The 20,398-nt window shown below is 43.1% G+C and overlaps 1 long non-coding RNA gene across 1 annotated transcript; it reads right to left on the reverse strand.

Annotated features, from left to right (window-relative positions):
• Window positions 1-3,726: 3,726 nt before the first annotated feature.
• Window positions 3,727-19,593, reverse strand: LOC115478221. The gene is made up of 3 exons (XR_003943464.1): window positions 19,582-19,593; window positions 15,055-15,057; window positions 3,727-3,819 (listed from the first exon to the last, which is right to left on the reverse strand). It is a non-coding gene; the product is annotated as an uncharacterized LOC115478221 (long non-coding RNA).
• Between the last annotated feature and the right edge of the window lie 805 nt (window positions 19,594-20,398).

Here is a 20,398-nt window from a genome sequence, read left to right on the forward strand (position 1 = left end):
GGTCCGCCTGCCTGAAGTGCACTGCGATACCCACTAAAAGTGCTCCAGGGACCTGCATACACGTAGGCCTCTAGGACTTGTTGCTGCTGTATAATCTTGGCACACCAGTTGACACCTGAAGACTAATGTCTCCGAAAACGTCCTTTATTGGAATAAGCACGTTTACTCACAGTTAACTGCAGATCAGAGGTTGTGCCCCACTGGCAAAGAGTCTCCCTGGTACTGAGATGAGCAGTAGGTCAGAGCTGGCAGAATGGTGTACAATGCCCTCTTTGCAACATTCAAGGTAAGAACTAAGTTCTGTAACGTGGCTAACACATGAAAGGGATCTAAAACTGTCTTACAAAAATGGCCACTACCTCATGGACTACCGGAAACAAAACAGGGCACACTCTGACCCAGTAAGCAGAGGGAAAAGCACCATGGGAGTAAAGCCTACCAACTACCAACATCGTGAGCATGTAACACAAGCTAGTGGAATCACGGAGCCCAATACCCTCCACCCTCCACAATGCATTGCTGATGTGACTCTGCAGTGCCCTTAACAGAAAAGGTGTCACACTCACCCGAGACCCGCATCAGAACCAGGGAAAGGCTGTCAGAGGATAGAACACATTCTGCTGTCATGGAGGTGGGTACAGCATTTGAGGCTGGCATACAGGCTGGGAAAAAAAGTTTGTAAAGTGGGTTTTTATTGGTGGGAGGGGGTTAGTGACCACTGGGGGAGTCAGGGGAGGTGATCCCCGATTCCCTCCGGTGGTCATCTGGTCAGTTGAGGCACTTTTTTGGACTTGGACCTGAAAAAAAAGAGTCCAAATAAAGCAGACCAAATTCTCGTTAAAAACGCCCTTCTTGTTTCGATTATCAGCTAAAGACGCCCATCTCTCCTCGGCCGATAACCACGCCCCAGTCCCGCCTTCACCACGCCTCCGACACGCCCCCATCAACTTTGTTCGTTCCTGCGACGGAGTGCAGTTGAAAACGACCAAAATCGGCTTTCGATTATATTGATTTGTTCGCCCACGGGAGAAAGACGCCCATCTCCCGATTTGGGTCAAAATATGGGCGTCTTTCTCTTTCGAAAATAAGCTGGTTTGTATCCCTCCATGGTGCGACCACACCTCGAATATTGTGTTCAATTCTGGTCGCTGTATCTCAAAAAAGATATAGTGGAATTAGAAAAGGTGCAGAGAAGGGTGATGAAAATGATAAAGGGGATGGGACGACTTCCTTATGAGGAAAGGCTAAAGCAGCTAGGGCTCTTCAGCTTGGAGAAAAGGTAGCTGAGGGGAGATATGATAGAGGTCTATAAAATAATGAGTGGAGTTGAACGGGTAGATGTGAAGCGTCTGTTTATGCTTTCCAAAAATACTAGGACTAGGGGGCATGCGATGAAGCTACAATGTAGTAAATTTAAAACGAATCGGAGAAAATGTTTCTTTACTCAACTTATAATTAAACTCTGGAATTCATTGCCGGAGAATGTGGTAAAGGTGGTTAGCTTAGCAGAGTTTATAAAAGGTTTGGATGGCTTCCTAAAGGAAAAGTCTATAGACCATTATTAAATTGGACTTTGGGAAAATCCACTATTTCTGGGATAAGCAGTATAAAATGTTTTGTACTTTTTGGGGATCTTGCCCCGTATTTGTGACCTGGATTGGCCACTGTTGGAAACAGGATGCTGGGCTTGATGAACCTTTGGTCTTTCCCCATATGGCAATACTTATGTACTTATGTACACGTAATAAACATGTACTAGAAAATTCAACTAACAGATACGATGCTAATGATTTTCTATAATAAAGCAGTTTTCTCGTTCTTCCTTTTACCACAGACAAGAATCAGTATATGACAGGTTTACTTGCATATACTTTTGTAGGACCTAGGAGTAAACTAGATAGAAATAAAACTGATCATAGGAATGCTACATAATGTTTCCCATTCTACTTAGCTTACCGAATGCTAAAAGGCAATACCGCTTAGCTCTGGGATTGGTGCATGCTACCCATGTGATAAAAAATAGGTTTTATTTTTTTAGTGTGGGGGCATGTTTGGAGGCTTAAGTGACTTGCCCAGAGTCACCATGAGCTGCCTAAGGTTAAGCAGCTTGTACGCACATGGATGCCTGTATTCTAGTCATTTACGTATATATGTGAACACACAGGAGTTTATATCACAACAATACAGCTATGTGCTATTCTGTGAGTATACATATATCTTCAGTGGTGCACACTTTGCAGGTGGGAGTTCATATGGGAGGAGTCTGGGGCACAAACACAGGTAGCTTATAGCATTCTATCTTATGTGTGTACCTCCCAAATGTGATCAATGGTTGGCATAAGTACTTGTGCCCAAACACATACTTGCCTACTCTCCTTTACAGAATAGCTTCCAAAGAGGTGATCTCTAGGCACTTAAAATCTAGACGCCCCTTTATAGATTTGCCCTTCTGATTTTTAAAAATTTACATACAAATAGTGTTTTGTACAAGTTTTATTGCTTAGCACCCTCTAAAAGAGAATAGTTCTTCACAATTCGGAAGGAAATGTTTACGCAGATTTGTGGAAAAGTTTAGACACCTCTGGCTCTAGCATATCAAGGGCGGGGCAGTGGAGGCTGTCTGCCATGGGTTCAGGCAGCAAGGGGGTACATGAAGCAGTCACGTGGCTGTTGGCTCTGCCGGTTCCCTGCCCACCTCTGGCATAACTTCCTGTTCCGGAGCAGGGGGCTGGTGAAGCTGACAGCCACACAACTACTCCGTGTACCCCCAGGTGGTAAGACTGATGTACTTCAGAGGAGGGGGAGGTGCATGATGCCCCGAGAGGGGGAGGAGTTGATGCGCCAGGGGGGTGTTGTGCTGGGGGGCCTAGCGGTGACCTGCCCCAGGTGGCAGCCAACCTAGATACACCACTGCCTCTGGTCAAATTGTATGTTTCAATTAATTCTTATGCCCCAGAGTGACCTTTGAGGTGTGTAGAGGGAGATCCTACTCTTTTCCTTTATGGACATGGAAGGGCATTTTCGAAAAGTACTCCAAGTCAGAATTGGGACATCCTTTACGTACCCCTGGATTCTATATAGCACAACTCGGAACCCTGTCCTTCCCTGGCGTACCATACAGGCACCCTTGGAATCTGCAGTGATTCATTCTCACTACGTTTGCTGGCCCTGCAGGCTTCCATCTGCCACGTGCCCTTGTCCCGCCCTCACTGATGTCATTGCTTGTTTCCTGTCTGATGGCAGATGGAAGCCTGTGGGGCTGGCACAAGCAGCAAGAATGAATTGCTGCAGGTGCCAAAGATGCTTGTATGATACACCGGGGAAGGATGGGGTCCAGAGACAGAAGCACAGATGCCAGGATGCCGCGGAGGGAAGAGAGCAGTGTGGTGCTGCCGCTGGATGGGCCAGAGCCACGAATGGGTGGACCTGTGCCCACCAAGGCCCACCCGTAGCTACGCCACTGCCTGTAAATATAACTTTAAGTATCCTGTAAATATAATTTGGAGAAAAAGTGTAGAAGGGAGTTCCCCTGGGGAATAACAACAAGGAATACTTTGGATTGATAATTTGCCAGTTGCCGTTTGCCTGTTGCAAGAATTCTAATAAAAGTTTTGCACTTGTTTGAGACTTTTTGAGTACTGCCTGGTTTGTGGAAGAGAGAGAGCTGAGGGAACCGATCAGCTCCAGAGGGTAAAGCATAGCCTCTCAAACTACTGGATCGCCATTCTGGACCACTGACCTACTCCCAAGCTCGACTGCATGCGTGCTTGAACTGATGAGTGAGGGAGATTGGCCCTGAATGTGGAACTGAACTGAGATCTGTTTTGTGGCCTGGGGCCGGAGCTAGCGCACGGGTGAGACCCGGGCTACAGTAGCTAAACCTGACATTTTGGGTGGGCCCAGAATTAACTTGGGTGGGCAATAAGCGTCTCTTTCCCTGCCTCTGTTCCCACCTCCTGCAGGTCCGGCATCTCTCCATTCAACCACCCCATCCCTCCCCACCCCTTGCAGATCGTGAGGTATCTCTCTCCCTTCTCCCTCCCCTGCCATAGGTCCAGCATGTCTCTTTGCCTCCCCCCTGTGGGTCCGGCATTTCTCTCTCCCTATCTTGCCTCCTATGGATCTGGCATCTCCCCTTCACCTTCTAAACTTGGCAGTGATGATATCAGGCTGTCTCTGGTCAGCCCAAGAACTTTCCCTCTGCCGTGTTCCACCTACGTGGTAACAGGAAGTTGCATCAGAAGAAGCAGGTTGAAGCAGAGAGAAGATCCTCGTGCTCACCAGAGGCAGCCTGGTTTCATTGCTGCCATGAAAGACCTATATATGTGGAGGACTGAAGAGGAAAGAAAGATGCTGGACCGAGGGGGGGGGGGGGGGAGGAGGAGAAGAGATATGGACCCAGAAAGGGGGAAGGAGGAGGAGAGATGCCGGACACAGGGTGGTAACATGGAGAAGGAGAGATGCAAAAATAGGATCTATATTCTAAATATTTATTTTGTACCTCTTCCCTACCCCCCTTTTGACATTGGCAGCTACACTGGGTAGGTCTGAGCTAAAAATGGGTAGGCCTATCCCATCCAAGCCCACCCGTAGCTATGTCTCTGGTCTGAATTATTCTTGCTGTACAACGCCTTGGATGAATTTCTTCAAAAAGGCACTAAAGAAATCATAATACATATATATTTGAAGAAAAAATCATTTGAAAAAATATCTTGCCAACCATTAAGTTTGAGATGGATCTGTGATCTGAGAAATATTGTGCAGGTGGAAATATCAACTAAATATCAACATATCCTAGATGCTAATGTCCCACACTCAGTGAAGAAGCTAACGCCGAAAAGGTGGTTGGATATTTCAGCAAGGGATTCATTCAAAGGGGTTCCTTTTCAGATTTAACACAGTGGAAAGCCAAAGCTTAGCAGTCATGGATTTGAGAGAAAATATTCTGATGACAGGGTCACAGTTCTTGAAAGCTAGTCACAAGTTAGCTCAATTAAAAGGTATTATCTATTACAGAGCTCACCAATCTTTCTGTAGCTATGACCCCAATTTGTGGAACTGCAGAGCATGTTACAACCCCTCAGTGGCACAGGAGAAAATGACAGCATATAAAGGCCATACAGCCTATCCAGTCCATATCACATCCTATGGAACTCCCACCCAGGTCACAAACCCAAATGCAGGTTTCATGATTCCATTTAGGGTCAAGTTTGGGAAGCTCTGATTTACAATTTATTGGCTGACCTTTATTTCTACATTTTCAGAAGATTAAACTGCGGAAGACAGTATCTCAAATAGAATTAAAACTGAACAATGGTTTCCTATGCTGACTAACTAAAACTTTTTTCATAGCAGATAACTGATGTTCTTGAACTTGGACCTAGTCTACAGGGAGCACAGAGTTAAACAGAAGAAACTGCAATATTCATAGCTTGCAAGAATCCTTAGAGACTGTGCTTTGTTTCCAAATGCAGTGGAGATCATGCTTCCCCTATCCCACACGCTTGTGCGGCTTTTCTAGAGCCTTCTGATTCAGTTTCTATGAGAGAGAAGGCAGACCTGCAATGCTCCTTCAGCCCACAAGCTAAAGAAATAATTAAACAGTTTTTCTTCACCTCTTGACCTTTTCATTTATTATTGCCATCCATTATGTCTACCTCCTCCAATGGCAGAATCCTGAAACTGAGCTTTGGGGTCAGGGGTTTATTGTTTAATGGAGATAGAACATTTTGTAAATTGCACAAAGTCACAATGTTTATAATAGAAGCTTCTGGTGTACTGAATCTTTTCCATTTAACAAAGAGTGAGCTTTGACATGTGTTCTTCCTTCAGAGCAGGAAATTTGGGATAAGTGCAGTACTGGCATGAGCATGTTACCAAATCCTTCCTGTAAACCAAATGACATCTGCATTCAAATAAAAACATTCCTTCTACCAAATACCAGGAAACACTAAAAGTATCACTATTCTCCTAAGGTCATGCTAAAATGAGGTGTTTGGCTTGTACAACATAAAGGGAGGCTGAGGCAGGCCAAGAGTTTTGTTAAATGCACATTTGTTGTTAAAAAGCTTGAGGGACAGACTTCAAGGGCAAATATATATGTGTGCTTGTATGCATGTATGTATATGTAAGCATGTACATGGGTTTAGTTATATTTCTTAGAAAATTATACATAACTTTAACAGAATAAACATACAGAAAGACTTCTATTGGCTTTATTTTCAGTAGTGTATTCATGTTCAACATTATTTTTTTTTTTTAATTGTGGCATGCCAAAGCAAACAACATAGTAAGTCCCTGGGATTTACAAAATAGTAATAGTCTTTTGCAAACTAACCACAAACCAGTCAGATTTTCTCGATAATCCCCAATGAATATGCAGAAGAGATATTTACAGACAATAGAGGAAGTGGGTATGCAAATCCATGTCATCCATATTCATTAGGGATATCCTGAAACCCTGACTGGTTTGTAGCCTTTCAGGACCGGAGTCTGAAACCTTTGTAGTAAGTAGAAAGGTTCATTATTTGAAACACTTTAAAGAAGTACCTTTAAGAACACAATTTAAATGTACTACATGTTGAAGGACAGTTTTTACTAAAACAATCCCTTTTTAGAAAACATGAAGCCCTTGTTAAAATTAACAAGGAACTGGGAAAATCAGCAGCAGGCCCCATAGTCCTCTGTTCTTTTCATTATGCTCCTGGCCACCAATTGGCAAACATTTCAAAAGCACCCAACTGGTAGCCTGAGGCATGCTCCAAAGAGAGCAGGAAGGGGAGGAGAGAGACTGCAGGATGAGCAGAGCATTTTCTCAGCTTCTGGATCATTTAACAGGAATAACAAAAAAATTAAATAAACCCTAACCTTTATCCTACTACTTGTAGGCAAATCTGAAGTTTACCACTAGTAAGAAATTTTGCATGTTTAAATCAATAAAGAAAATGCTGTAAAACTTAACAGTGGATTACCTTCCCCGTTTCTTTTACACATTTTCCATTTTTCCATTAATCCACATATGACAACTTTGGAATATTACTCTAGCACAGAAAATATGCACTAAAAATGTTGTTGTTTCTCTGGATAGTTAGCTCAAATACTTGTTTAAAGCTTGTGCAAATCTAATGGAACATTTGGGGGAATCCCTGACAGCTAGAACAAAGATGTTAATGCTCTCGACCTGCAGGTTTCTCTGCAGCCCAACCCCCCCCCCCCCAAATAAATGGTTTAAATTATTTAAAAAAATAACATGAGTTACAATATTATTACCCTCAGGGACTGACATTTCCTAATAAAAATGTTCTTTACTGTAGCTAATATTTTGTCAAACTAGAACATATATGATTGATGCATTAGTCATGGCTAGAAATCTTTAACCCTTCGTAATGTACCACTTCATTACGGGGGTCTTTTATAAAGCGGCAGTAAACCCAAAGCAGGCTTACCACATGTTAAATTTGAACTATTGTGCGCCGGAAATTTTTTTTTCTAGTGCGGCAGTAACCCAGAAGTGATCGGGCATTGCTATTTGCTGCCCGGTTACTGCCCTTACTGCCACTTCAATAGGTGGTGGTAAGTGCTCCCCACCACATGGCCATGCGGTAAAACTTAACATGTGGCCATTTTTGGGGGGGCTTTTCACCCTCTGCGGTAAAAAGGGCCCTAGCACATGGGAAAACAGCCCCTGCTGCTACCACAGAGTCCTTTTTCCTGCAGCTTAGTAGAAGGACCCCCAATATTCTAAGGGGCCCTTTTACTACACTGTGTTAAGTGCTAATGCATGCCTAATCAGGGGCGTAGCCAGACTTCAGCGGGAGGGGGGTCCAGAGCCCGAGGTGAAGGGTCACATTTTACCCCCCCCGGCACCGCCGACCCCCTGCCACTTTTGACCCCCCCCCCCGGTGCCGCCGCCCCTCCCCGTCATTTTGACACCTCTCCCGCCACTGTCAGGTACCTTTGCTAGCGGGGGTCCCCAACCCCCGCCAGCCAAAGTCCCCTTCAGCGCCGGTCTCCGAGTCCAGCGCGTTTGCTGATCTGGATTCTGTTTCTGTGAGTCCTGACATCCTGCACAGAATCCAGATCAGCAATGCGCCGGAGACCGGCACCAAAGAGGACTTCGGCTGGCGGGGTTTGGGGACCCCCGCTAGCAAAGGTACCTGACGGCGGCGGGAGGGGGGTCAAATGTGGTGGGGGAGGATCAGCGGGGGGGGGGGGTGAAAGCAGGGGGGCCAGGACTAAATCTGTGGGTGCCCATGCCCCTGTGGCCCCACCTAGCTACGCCCCTGTGCCTAATGCAGCAAAAATGGCTTAGGGGACTTTTACAAAGCAGCGGTAAACCTAATACGAGTTTACCTGTACCAATTTGGAGCTACCGCCAGTCCAACACTGGCACCGGCAATAGTTCCTGCCCCAGTGTGTGCCATTTCCCATGCTGGGGAAGATAGGGCTTAATTTTTTAATTTTTGCATGGCGGTTACCTGGAGGTAATGGGGCAGTACTGTGCACTACCTGGTAAGAGCAATTTTATGGCATGGCCATGTATTTTTGCATCCTTTTAACCTGCTGCGGTAAAAAGGGCCTCAGCATGCAGCAAAAATGGCCACTGCCACTACAGCAGGGTATTTTTTTACCACAGTTTGGTAAAAGGATCCCTTAATGAGGGACACGCAAAAGCGTTCCATGTTAGTTTTGCCACGTGCACACACTAATCCCTGGATTATATGAGGCTAGATTCTATAAATGGCACCTAAAAAAATCGGTGCTGAGAAAAACTGCTTAAGTAGTATTCTATAAGCTGCACCTACTGTGGAGAGGTCATGCATAAATTTAGGCGCTGCCATTTGCATCATTAAAAATGTGGTACAAATGTGAAGTGTCTGTTTATGCTTTCCAAAAATACTAGGACTAGGGGACATGCGATGAAGCTACAAAGTAGTAAATTTAAAATGAATCGGAGAAAATGTTTCTTCACTCAACGTATAATTAAACTTTGGAATTCATTGCTGAAGAATGTAGTAAAGGTGGTTAGCTTAGCAGAGTTTAAAAAAGTTTTGGACAGCTTCTTAAAGGAAAAGTCCATAGACCATTATTAAATTGGACTTGGGGAAAATCCACTATTTCTGGGATAAGCAGTATAACATGTTTTGTTCTTTTTTGGGATCTTGTCAGGTATTTGTGACCTGAATTGGCGACTGTTGGAAACAGGATACTGGTCTTGATGGACCTTTGGTCTGTCCCAGTATGGCAATACTTATGTACTTATGTACATTGACTCAAAGAGCACTCATATTCTATAATTATGCAAGTAACTCAAAATCACATTCCCAATGCACCCCGAAACGCCCATGACCCTCCCATTTCCAGCAGGTTAAGGACCCGACACGGATGTGTTTTGGCAAAACAATTGCCTGCGTCAGGAGTCTGACAACATGTATAGCTGGGAAAATTGATAATACAAACTAATACAAACAATCTTTCAATAATCAAATATGCAAGTTAATGAATATATAGCTTTGCTAAGCAGTGCCGTATAACACACAGCAATTCTAGAAGCCCATGTTATCACAGGCCACTTCCTAGGGCAGCTTAGTAAAAGGACGCCTTAGTGTTTTTAAATAAGCAATCAATGGTAATATCTGTTCATATTGGCTAACTGATAATAATCAAGACACAGCAAGAGTTATTTAGTATTGCCTAAAGCCACAGGTCTGGATTCAACCTGTTTTTGTGTCTGTTCACATGTCAGAGAAATTCAAAGCTAGGAACTGTCTCCCACTCATCCTGCCTTCTCCTTCCTACACTCTTCCTGTAATTTGTCCATATGGTGCATGGTGGGTGAGGGGAGAGGCCTTTTCAGGTCCTTCTTTCTTGTTCCATTGGATGTTTCCATGTGAAGGAATGCTTTTCTTGACTAAAAGCATCAGAGTATCATCTTGTGCTCTAAGCCTAGCTGCTCATGGCAGCCCTATCTAGTCAAATCAATAAGGTTTGATGGTGTTTTTCAGTTTTTGGACAATTGAGACAGCGGTGACTTTTTTCTGTGATTGTGCATATGATTATATGAAGATTGACTTTTTTGTTTAGATTGTAAGCTCTGTCGAGCAGGGACTGTCTCCTTGTGTTCAAGTGTACAGTGCTGTGTAGTCCAGTAGTGCTATAGAAATGATAAGTAGTAGTAGTAGCGGTAGTTTAGCTATCATTTTCCTGCAATACATAACAAGGAATTTGGGATGTTCTTTTGACCCCTGAAGCAAGTGGACTCTCACCGAAACATGGCCCATGTCGGGTCATTTTCTGAATAAATAATTTTCTATTGTCCAAGTCTTGAAGGTCTTGTGTGCTTTTTTTCGTTTAGTCCTATCTAGTCCCCATTTTTGTCTTCTGCCTCTCCAAAGAACCCCACAGTTTATCGTGAAAAGTACTGAAGAAGTAAAAACGAGAACTCGAAAATGGAAGTAAGTGATTCTGGAATGACAAAGTGTTCCTCCAGTTGTGTTTCAGTTCTAAACAAGGATCATCTGAGGGATAAGAAAAAAGAGAGGGAACATTTTGCATTGAGTCTTTTCTATCCTGGAACAGATCAAGGTCCTTGACACGCCCAATCCTAACTTTGTCATTCCAAGCACCCCTCAAACATATAGATCCATGGCCGTGTTTCAAGAAACATCTTGATCACTTTTGTTAGAATGAATTAAATTATAAATTCTTCAGATTACATTGTTGCTTAAATGGAACCAGTGAGTAAAGAGACAAGTTATTTTATTTGTTTAGAGACTGTAAAGGAATACTTGATATTTTGGTACCCAAAAAGTGGGGCACAATCAGTAAGCCTTTAGTTGGCAGGAAATCACTATAGGGTCTTAAATACAGTTCATTCTATTTTTGTAAATTTTTAAATCTTTCTAAGCCTGATATTTCAAGTGATTTAACTGAGATGGAGAAGTTCTTGCCCAGTTATATCGCACTGAGTGGGCCAGCTGTCAATATTCAGTGACGCTTAACTGGACAGTACTGCTGACTATTGGCTCTGAGCACCATGGCACTGCCCAGGCAATGTGGGGGTGGTCAGGGGTGAAATTGAGGTGGAGCTCAAAGCTACTGGCTACATTCAGTAAATAGCGGTGCTCAATAATCAGCAATGCCATATCTGCAATGGGCATTCAAAGATGAGTTCCTATTAGAGAATAGCATGGAGTGCAGTTTCGGTGTCCAAATTTGGGCACCAGGACTTGTGTCTGATGAAACCAGTGGCCCCCGTAGATTTGGCCATGGACCCCCCTGCCGACGACCCTCTCGACCCCCCCCCTCCAGCTGCCAACCCGCTGTCACCGTTGCCTACCTTTGCTGGCGGGGGACCCCAACCCCCGCCAGCCGAGGTCTTATTCTTCTGGCACAAGGCTTCATTCTGTTTCTGTGAGTCTGACATCCTGCATTGGAACTTAACCAGCGGTAATCAGGCAGTGCTACATGCTGCTCGGTTACCACTGGGTTAATGCAGGTGCCCTTACCACTATCTCAATGGGTGGTGGTAAGGGCTCCTCCAGAAATGGCCATGTAGTAAGTGTTTCACTTACCGCATGGCCATTTCTTTTCCTCAAAAAAACACAGCCTTTTACCCACTGCGGTAAAAGGGAGCCTCAGCGCACATCAAAACAACACGCTGACACTTGCGCAGGCCCTCTTTTACCGCAGCTTAGTAAAAGAACCCCAAAGATAGGCACAGTTTATAGAACAGCACTTAAGCGCAGGGGTTGAGTGTAAATCTAGGTGTGCCCATTTGCACCAAATGCCCACACAGAACCCCTTTATTCTATAATTGCACACGTAACAGGAATCCATGCCCATGCCCTGGGATTTGTAGTATGGAGTGTTGCCATGATTTTAGTTTCTGCCAGTTACTTGTGACCTGGCTTGGCTATTGTTTCAAAAACAGGATACTGGGCTAGATGGACCATTGGTTTGACCCACTATCCTGCTTATAATCGAAACAGAAAAACGCCTAAATTGCGACCCAAATCGGGAGATGGGCGTCTTTCTCCTTTGGGCGCCCAAATCGGTATAATCGAAAGGCGATTTTGGGCGTTTCCAACTGCAATCCGTCGCGGAAACGGGTAAAGTTGATGGGGGCGTGTTGGAGGTGTGGTGAAGGCGGAACTGGGGCGTGGTTATCGGCCGAGGAGAGATGGGCGTCTTTAGCTGATAATCGAAAAAAAGGCGTTTTTACCGCGATTTTGGATCACTTTTTTTGGACCCTTTTCTTTCACGAACAAGTCCCAAAAAAGTGCCCCAACTGCCCAGATGACCACCGGAGGGAATCGGGGATGACCTCCCCAGACTCCCCCAGTGGTCACTAACCCCCTCCCACCAAAAAAACCCCACTTTATAAACTTTTTTTCCAGCCTCTATGCCAGCCTCAAATGCCGTACCCACCTCTATGACAGCAGAATGTGTTCTATCCTGTGACAGCCTTTCCCTGGTTCTGATGTGGCTCTCGGGTGAGTGTGACACCTTTTCTGTTAAGGGCACTGCAGAGTCACATCAGCAATGCATTGTGGTGGGTGTAGGGTATTGGGCTCCATTATTCGAGTAGCTTGTGGCAAATGCTCGCGATGTTGGTAGTTGGTTGGCTCTACTGCCATGGTGCTTTTCCCTCTGCTTACTGGGTCAGAGTGTGCCCTGTTTTGTTTCCGGTAGTCCATGAGGTAGTGGCCATTTTTGTAAGCCAGTTTTAGATCCCTTTCAAGTGTTAGCCACGTTACAGAACTTAGTTCTTACCTTGAATGTGGCTGAAAGAGGGCATTGTACACCATTCTGCCAGCTCTGACCTACTGCTAATCTCAGTACCAGGGAGACTCGTTGCCAGTGGGGCACAACCTCTGATCTGCAGTTAACTGTGAGTAAGCGTGCTTATTCCAATAAAGGACGTTTTCGAAGAGATTAGTCTTCAGCTGTCAACTGGTGTGCCAATGTTATATAGCAGCAACAAGTCCTAGAGGCCTGCGTGTATGCAGGTCCCTGGAGCACTTTTAGTGGGTACCACAGTGCACTTCAGCCAGGTGGACCCAGGCCCATCCCCCCCTACCTGTAACACTTGTGCTGGTAAATGGGAGGTCTCCAAAACCCACTGTACCCACATGTAGGTGCCCCCTTCACCCCTAAGAGCTATGGTAGTGTTGTACATTTGTGGGTAGTGGGTTTTGGGGGAGGGGGGTTGGGTGCTCAGCACCAGTAGTAAGTGAGCTATGCATGTGGGAGCGTTGTCTGAAGTCCACCGCACTGACCTCTAGGGTGCCCAGTTGGTGTCCTGGCATGTCAGGGGGGCGAGTGTACTACGAATCGTGGCCCTTCCCACGACCAAATGGCTCGGATTAGGGCGTTTTTAGTTTCCATTATCGCTAAAAAAAACAAACGCCCAGCTCAAAAACATCCATTTTTTCAAAAATACGGTCTGTCCCGCCTCTTCACGTACCCGTTTTCGGACATAGACGCCCATGGAGATAGGCGTTCACGTTCGATTCTGCCCCTCCACGGCTACTCTTATGTTCTTATGCTCTATACCCTGAAACACCCAAGACCTTCCTATTTCTGTGCCCCCTTTTCCGGGACGTGCGTAAAATTTAGATGTAGATCACATGCCTAAATTTATGCATGCACGTGCTAATTGACTTCAATTAGTGGCAATTATTACTTGTTAAAAATCCAATTATTGGCGCTAATTGGCTCAATATTCAATTAAATTGCACAGCAATCAATGAAATTGCAATATTTGGTGAGTGTTATAGAATTAGGGGGTATATGGGATTTGCTTATACAACACTCTAATGATGTAACGACATTGCCGCTCCCAGAATTGCTGAATAGAATCACAATTCCAAAATAAATGACCCAGTGTGACTCCTTCCAAACCACGCTTCACACAAACATCAGTAGTGGCAATCCCCATCTTCAAAGCCCTGTCTGGTGCAATATAAGCTCTGAAAGCAAATTTAATAAATTTGTTTAATTGCTTATCTTTTTATCATGGCTTAATATAGCACAAGTAAATTGTCACGTCTTAGCTATTCCTGTACGTAGTGTAAGTAGATGTCACAGTTGAAATTCTCTGCATTCATTTTTCCATTGTCTCTTTTCCAGTTTTACACCCAGGAAGTACCCAACATGTAAAACTGAGGCAAGCTTCTACGTGGCATTAAACCAGTATGAACGCCTGTTACCCAGTTCACTTGTGAGTCTAGCTGTGTGTTCTATTATGTTGAAAGCTGCAGTATTTCTTTGCTGTATTAACAGTTGTGTTAGATAAAGTCAGTAATGGTCTACAGAATCCAGATTTCTGTTTAAAGGGACAAGACCAAAGAAGTAAATGTACATTTAATAAGGCCATGACATACTGGTTCTAATTTAGTTTGTATACAAAAGCATGACTGAATTCCATCAAACATTACTTGATTAAGTAAACTTGAAAAGCTGATGAAAATTAAAGCAAAATGGAAGATTTTTTTTCCACCCCATTTTTTTAACCCCATTTTTCCAGTTTTGAAAACTTTGGATGCACACGTATCAGATGTTTCACTGCCATGTCCTTGATATGAGTGTAGTTGGTTAGAGAACTGCCATAACAACTGACCACATTAGACAGGAAGACTGAGGCAGCTGGGCTGCATTAGCCCTGTTTTCTCAGGGCAATCGCTTTTTGATGAGAAGTCAGTCTTCTGTGTGAAAGGCAAACTAAATGCACTTGAATCACAACACCTGCAAGATTAAGTTGGTCTTTTTTTTCACGGACAAAAATATATGCCAATTTTTTCCTTTCATTTTATTCCAGTGAAGTCCAGCCAACCATGAAGAGACCAGTGGAACTGAGTGGGGCATTTCATGCCTGTGATTTAGATGCTCATGTATGAAAAGTGAATTTCTAATTAAAAAGTAGATTTTCATGTGCACCTGTCTGTTTTTTCCCCCCTCTCACTGCTGGCGATAAGAAGGCTACATGATAAAAGCAGAAAAGGACAGGTGGTGAATAATACCCGCTGAATAATAGAAACCAACAACGCATACCTTCTGATGATAATAAAAATAAAGGGGTCCTTTTACTAAGCTGTGGTAAAAAGTAGCCTTAGGGGCCCTTTTACTAAGGTGTGCCGAAAAATGGGCTGCGCTAGTGTAGGCGACTGTTTTGGGCGCGTGCAGATCCATTTTTTCAGCATGCCTGTAAAAAAGGTCTTTTTAAAATTTTTGCCAAAAATGGACTTGCGGCAAAATTAAAATTTGCACACATCCATTTTGGGTCTGAGACCTTATCACCAACCATTGACTTAGCGTTAAAGTCTCACACATTAACCGTGCGGTAATCGCTTACACACATAGAATGACAATTGCCGCCCGGTTTCTGCTGCACACCAGAAAATAAAAATTATTTTCTAGCATGTGTAGTGGACGTGTATCAAAAATGAAATTACCGCATGGGCCACACGGTAGCCAGGCAGTAACTCAAAATTGATGTTCGTTGAGCGTGCGTAGGCGCCTACATGGCTTAGTAAAAGGGCCCCTTAGTGTGCCCTTATGTGGGTCTTTCCTGTGTGCTAAGGTCACTTTTACTGCAGCTGTAAAAATGCCTTTTTTCTATCTTTTTGCATTAATGGCCATACTCTAAGATTCTCATCGGTCCAATTTTTTATTCAAAAAAGTCTTCATCACTATTTTTTAAAAATTATTCCATTTTTTAAAATTATAAGTTTCACTTATCTTTTTTTCAGTAAGAATTCAAAAGGGGAGCAGTGCCTAAACAGATGTCTCATTTAAGTTGCTGAGACGCTCACAGAGGGTCCTGTGCTGGACTCATGATTCCTAAGGGAAATGTTCCTCCTGAAGAAGGAGTGTTCGAAATGCATTGAGGAACAAAAGAGAGAAGGTGTGAAGAGTTAGAAGGTGCTTAAAGTCTGGAAACAGTATGTAAATTCCAGGAAGCCCTTGACACACTGCACTGATTCACTCTGCTGAACTAACACTACTCCAAGAAGAGTGCTGGAGAGACTTTGTTGTGAACACTGTGCTCCTGCTTGATGTGATTTAGAAGATTTTTATGATTTAAAAGGACTATAATTTGAACCTTTAAGGACGATATCTAAGACACAAGTGGAAGATTTGAAATTGAGGAAACAACAATTGGGGAGCATGTACACAGATTATGGATATATAGAAATGTGCCCACACAAGGTTTATGTGAATGGGTGGTGAAGTGAAGGGTGTGACTGGGCAAGTTCCGGAACTTACACAGCATAAGTGGTTTTATGTGATATATGTATTGTAATAAAAGAAATTAAATATTTTAAAGGAAGAACGTTTTTTGTGATATAGTTTTGGGATCTGTTCTTCTAGTTTAAATATTTATCCCCAGTAATATATATTCAATTCTTCTGAGCCATCTATTTAGATGCTGCTAATGGGGAATGCCTTGAAAAAGCCTTTTGGTGAAACATGTGTTGGCACTGCTCCCCATTTAAATTCTTATTGAGAAAAGATAAGTGAAACTAGTATAATTAAAAACAAACCAAACAGAATAATTTTATAAAATAGTGATGAAAACATTTTTGAATAAAAATTGGACCAATGAAGGTCTTGATCTATGTACAGTAGCTTACGCATCATAATACTGATGGTCCATATCTAATGCACATATTGGATTTTGCTTATATAATCAGTTGATGGGATTTTCTTGCTGAGTATTGTTTGGATTGTTCCCTGCAACTACAGGTTTATGAATACAAAATGGGTGGCAGTAAGTACTCATGCAGTAATTTTTAAAAATGGCTACATGTTAATGGCAATCTTATATATACTCTAAGATTGCCATTAACCTGTAGCCATTTTTTAAAATTACTGCATGAGTACTTACTGCCACCCATTTTGAAGGTGGTTAAGGGCTTACGAATGTGGTTAAGGGCTTACATGGTATCTGCATGCTAACCAGTTAGTGTGCAGGAACGTAGATATACTAACTGGTCAGTGCAGGAATATCCACTCTTTTTTAGCCCCTGGTTAGCGTGCGTAGATTTCAACATTAGTGCAGGATGCCTGAGCATGTCCACAGTACTCCATTTTTTGCTGTATTAGGCCTGAGTTAGCCTCTAATACAGCTAGTAAAAGGGTCCCCAAAATGATTCATGATTTTGAATCATGGATGTAAAGTGATCACTTGTCAGTATAATGCTGGATACACTTACCATAGTGGTTCTAAGGGCACATCAAACACAAGTGAATCTTAGGAGAACACCCACTTTATTCGATCAATGATACTGAGGAAGGTACAAATCAATGTTTTGAAATATAAGACATCTCAATAGGCCATTCCTTTTGTAATCATTTTGGGCCTCCAGAGCTCTAGCGTACCAAGGGTGGGGCGGTGGGGGTGGTCTGCTCTGGGTGCAGGCAGTATGCGGATGTGCGGAGCAGGCATGCGGCTGTCGGCTGTGCACCCCCTTGCTTGGAGAAGGGGGTGATCTGCTCCAGGTGGAAACTCAAGTAGGTACACTGCTGCTCCATCTGGCTAAAATCACAATGGGGAACTTGAAACTCACAAGGCAGTGATTCTCAAACCTGTCCTGGAGGCTTTCTGGCCAGTCAGGTTTTCATGATATTAACAATGAATATTCATGAGAGAGATCTGCATGCATTGCCCCTACTGCATGCAAATCTATCTCATGAATATAAATTATGGAAATCCTGAAAACTGACTGGCTGGGGAGCCCCCAGAACAGGTTTGTGAACCAGTCATAAGGTATAATTTGATGTACTAATTTCTCTCAGTTTTTAAAACATGAAAGAATTGTGAGGAATTGCAAAAGGACCTAGCCACATTGGGAACTGCGCTTTTAAAACACAGAAGAAATTTAATGTGGACAAGTACAAAGTGATGCATTTATTTATTTTATTTATTGCATTTGTATCCCACATTTTCCCACCTCTTTGCAGGCTCTATGTGGCTTACAATGTATCATGAATGGTGGAAATATATGAGAAAATAGACATTTAGTATTACAGAAGGATCTTGTTAAAGAGATGGGTCTTCAGTAATTTGCGGAAGTTAATTAGTTCATAAATCGTTTTTAAGTTACGCGGCAGCGCGTTCCAGAACTGTGTACTCAGGTATAGGGAAATAATCTTCACTAGGGTTCCATATTAGGAGTCACCACCCAGTAAAAGGCTCCTGGAGTAATCGAGAACAATATATTGAAGTCCTCAGCTCAGGGTGCAACAATAGTTGAAAAAGCAAACAGAATGTTGGGAATCATTTAGAAATGAATGGCAAATAAAATTTTGAGGGTTTCTTTTACAAAGCCACGCTAGTGATTCCCTTGAAGCAAATGAGAAAAAGCCCATAGGAATTGAATGGGCTTCCTCTCATTTGCCGCACTGATAATCGATAGAGTGACTTTGTAAAAGACCCCCTTAATTTCGTTTGTAGGCAGTAGATAAGAAATTAAGGGGGTCTTTTACAAAGTCACTCTACTGATTATCAGTGCGGCAAATGAGAGGAAGCCCATTCAATTCCTATCAAAGCAGTGGACATTCAGGTGCAGTAGATATCTTTCTGTCCCTGGAAGGTTTATAATCTAGGCAATGGCGGGGTAAGGGGTAGATTCAGGAAATGGCACCCAAACTTAGGTGCTGGAATGATGAGTGTTAAGCAAGAATTCTATAAAGGCAGTGCCACCTAGAATCATTTTTACAGAATGTTAGCTTAAGTCATTTTCATGCCTAGCATTTATGCCTTGTAGAAAACACGCTCTTTATTAGTGAATTAAAAGCTCCCAGAAGTCACAACCTAAAATGCCTGACATGGCCATGTTTCACCAGAATTACAGGCTGCGTCAAGGTTGAGTATGTAAGTACATCCTTTTTTCTATGATTGACATCCCATTTTAAATTTTCTTTTAGTCAGAATTGTTTCTTTTAACATAGTGGGCGTTTTCATCCCCATATTTGTAGTGCTTGCCATGTTTCAACAGCTGCACCAGCCAGGCTGATTCTGAAGTTTTACTCCAGCTGAGTGTTTTTTCTTACTGTTTGTATGGTGGTTTTAAATATCAATGTGGTTCTATTCAGGGAATTAGTTCTCACTTTGGATTTCATGTTTTAAGTTGATGGTTCGGGAGTTCCTTCCTTTTATTTGATTCAAATTTATGTTTTTCATTGTTTTTTTATGATTTGGATCTGAACTTTTGTATTTGCAGTTACTACTTCCCCTGATGCAGCCTGTAATGCTGGTGAAACATGACCACATTGGGCATTTTATATTGAGTCTTCTGGGAGCTTTTAATTGACTAATAAAGACTATGTTTTCTACAAGGTCTGCCTTTTGTTCCATATTGGATTTAGAGGACCAACTGCCTTGTTGTTTTCTGACCTAGCATTTATGCCTGCCAAAAGCTGGTGTAAATGCTCACTCCTAACTATTTTCCGTTAGGCACGGAAATAGAAGTATTCTAAATTCTGGGAACGCCCTTGATCCGCCCATGTCCCTCTCTTAGTCACGCCCCCCCCTTTGGAGTTGCACATGAAATGATTTAGGTACATTAACATAACATAGTAGATGATAGCAGATAAAGATCTGTATGGCCCGTCCAGTCTGCCCAATAAGAAAACCTCATTGCATATGATATGAAGTGATACATCATATGTATACCTAATCTTGATTTATCCTTGCCATTTCTAGGGCATAGACTGTATAAGTCTGCCTGGCACTGGCCTTGTTCTAAAATTTCTAAAGTTGTTGTCAAAGCCCCTGAATAGCTCCACTTCAGCCCATCCAAATCTATCCAGCCTTGATCAGGGCACAGACCATAGAAGTCTGCCCAGCACCGGCTTTCCTACTTAATCTCCGCTAAGCTTCTTTGGATCCGATTCTTCTAATCAGGATTCCTTTGTGTTTGTCCCATACATTTTTGAATTGTGCTACCGTTTTCATCTCCACCACCTCTTGCGAGAGGGTATTCCAGGTATCTACCACCTTCTCAGTGAAAAATACTTCCTGACATTTTTCCTGAGTCTGCCCTCTTTCAGCCTCAATTCTTGCCCTCTGGATCTACCATCTTCCCATCTCTGGAAAAGGTTTCTTTGTGGATTAATACCTTTCAAATATTTGAACATCTGTATCATATCACCTCTGTTTCTCCTTTCCTCCAGGGTATACAAGCTTGTATCTGCGATCTATGAATTGCAAACCTTACCTTGTGTGACCTATACAGAATTTGGGGGTATGTAACCAGTGCTTTTTTTATGCCAGTACATGGCGGTACGCCGTACCGGCACCTTTTTTTCCTAGGGTCAGCTCTCCAAGATCAACCCCAGCCCCACCTGCCTGCCCTTAGCTCCCCGACAGCCCTGCTTTGTGTTCCTGCCG

Source organism: Microcaecilia unicolor, chromosome 9, assembly GCF_901765095.1.
Source record: "Microcaecilia unicolor chromosome 9, aMicUni1.1, whole genome shotgun sequence".
NCBI classification, from domain to species: domain Eukaryota; kingdom Metazoa; phylum Chordata; class Amphibia; order Gymnophiona; family Siphonopidae; genus Microcaecilia; species Microcaecilia unicolor.